The 2,490-nt window shown below is 37.2% G+C and overlaps 1 protein-coding gene across 2 annotated transcripts in view; it reads left to right on the forward strand.

Annotated features, from left to right (window-relative positions):
* The window catches only part of CCDC178 (coiled-coil domain containing 178), a 425,544-nt gene extending 424,730 nt beyond the window's left edge, over nt 1–814 (forward strand). For both annotated transcript variants that reach the window (XM_075826302.1, XM_075826301.1), the window contains exon 20: nt 1–814. This exon is cut by the window's left edge and continues 1,770 nt beyond it. The gene's annotated coding sequence lies outside the window, so the exon portion shown is untranslated.
* The last annotated feature ends 1,676 nt before the right edge of the window (nt 815–2,490 follow it).

The raw sequence follows: 2,490 nt of genomic DNA on the forward strand, positions 1-2,490 counted from the left end.
AGACTAATATAGGTTTGTGCGACGCTCGTGAAAATCACGGGCGTTGCACGGACGTATAACATGCTCCTGTAAATAAGCCCTAAATGTTTTAATTTTTTCCGTTTAGTGGCATTAATAATTAAACACATATGAATTAAACATGCTCTTTCACTAGCTTATTATTCTTTTGTTTTTGAGATTTTTTTATGTCCTATAAAATAGTACAAATTACACATTCTTTTAGGAAAATGCATACCTCAAAGGTATCTCTCAATTGGAGGGACAGTCCTTAATTTTGACCCAAATCCCTTTGTCTCTCTTTTCGCCTTAAGACTACATGTACAAGTCACGTAATACGCAGCAAAACCACAGGAAAGCGCACAAAATTTTCAGGAAAAAAACACCCGAAGGTGCGTTTTTTTATGCGTTTTTTTGGTGCGGTTTTTACGTCTTGCTGCGTAAATCGTGGCATTTTCATGCTGCTTGTTTTGCTGCGTATTTATGGAGTACTATAGGGATAGAATTCGCAAGCGGAATAGATATCAATTTACGTCCCGAAAAATACAGCAGTGTGGACATGAGATTACCTGGAATCTGTTCTGTATTACGCTGTGGATCGTGTACATTCTGCATTGACCCTTAATGTCCCTCTTTTGACCTAATAAATGGATTTGCGTGAATAAATAGACTATGTATTATCAAGAAAGCATTAGTCTGGTTCATAACAGCATATTAGGCCCTAACTAATGATTTCATGATTTGATGCATTTTTATTTTAAAAATTACTGTTCTGCTGATTATTGCACTGATATGTAAACAAAAAATTGGATGTGAATGAAAGAATTAAATTTTCACCTCATGAACAACAAGTGTCCCTGTTTGATTATCAAAAAAGTTAAAAAGTATGAAAATGCATTACAATAGTTGAGGTTGTTGTATTCCAACTGCACATATTACAACAAAGCTAACTTAATTTTTATGAAATCTCATGAAGTTCCTTGACACATGCTTCCTGTGCTGATCAGTGGTTATTGGTGGCCTGTGACAGGCAATAATACGTAGTGGTGTGGCATTTCCATGCATTCCCATAAGCATAACCACTGGCCATTTAATAAAGAAACAAAAGTAATATGAATATTCTTTATATATTAAAAAAATACAATAGCTAAATTATTCTTACCTATAAAATAGTTTAAACACGTAAGGAAATAGAATATTTTATATGAAGAAATGGCAACTCTGTTTTTAACAACAGAAAGGGCATCTGTGGGTTGACATTTTTTGTTAATTAATTATTGTGAAGTAAATCTATTCCAGGCAATGAGAGAAATGACATTTAGGCCAGGGCTTTACAGTGTCCAAGGCTAGTATGTTCCGAGACATTGAGGCACCTTGATAAATGTATTGTCCATGTAAATTGTTTGTAATGTTAGGTTATGGGTTTATGGCATTCCTTTCCCCAAATTACTGATTTCTTTTGGAGCACCTGATTTTGGGACAAATGTGTTCATGCCTAATGCAGTTGGCAAATATGTAGCACATTTTACCTTTATTTATAAAACTTGTCATCCACATTTAGGAAATAAATATCTGGAGTTCCTTCCCTTATTGTATACAATAACAAAACAAGATGTCAAATTTTTGGGTAGAATTGACATGATCTGTTGCCATGATCTAAATATCAAAATCTTCTGCATTTCCCTGTGTATCTTTGTGGTTTTTTTAAAAAATTTGTTTTACATAGCATTTTCTTTTTAATATCACGTCTCTGCAAATTAAAAAATAACTTTGTGCCACACTGGACACTGCTCTGGGATTTTGCAAACATGACTCCAAACTCATCTATTTCCTCCTACCTGGTTGATGCTTCTGGATATCCTGACTTAATGAAGACATTCCCCCATCCCCTCTTTTTATCCACTTCTTTTTTTTCTACTCTTGGTTTACCCACAAGGGTGTACATACAATAGAGGCATAGCACACAACCACTTTTTGGCTATGGAAGAGAAGGGGCCCAGCTTTTGTGATTAGGTGGCAAGAATCTGTCCAGGACTTTATTCTCTCGATGAACTGCATTGCTAACAACAAGAAGGTGAGACTTGACCCAAAGATCATGTGAAGGGCATGGAGGGAGAAATAAAAACTGGGCCCATCTGTCTAGGGTGGCGGAACCAGGCACCATAATGGGGGGCCTATTTGAATCTTTTTTTTTAATAGGTTTTACTTTCTTCTATGTACTCCACTATTTATTCCTACTATTGGACCTCCCCATTACCCTATTGTCTTTGCTCCCTGCATAAAGATGGTCATGTTTTATTAAAGGCTTGTCCAGGCAGGGGGCAGTTTTTCATACTGATGACCTATCCACAGTGCAGGTCATCGGTATATGATCGCTGGGGGTCGACAACTGGACTCTGCACCGAACAGCTGCTTCGGGTACCGGAAGCTAAGCAGTGGTCGGTGCCGGAAGCAAATGGCTCTGTACACTGTATAGCGGCCATGCTGGGTTGC

This window comes from Rhinoderma darwinii, chromosome 5 (genome assembly GCF_050947455.1).
Source record: "Rhinoderma darwinii isolate aRhiDar2 chromosome 5, aRhiDar2.hap1, whole genome shotgun sequence".
Classification (NCBI taxonomy): domain Eukaryota; kingdom Metazoa; phylum Chordata; class Amphibia; order Anura; family Rhinodermatidae; genus Rhinoderma; species Rhinoderma darwinii.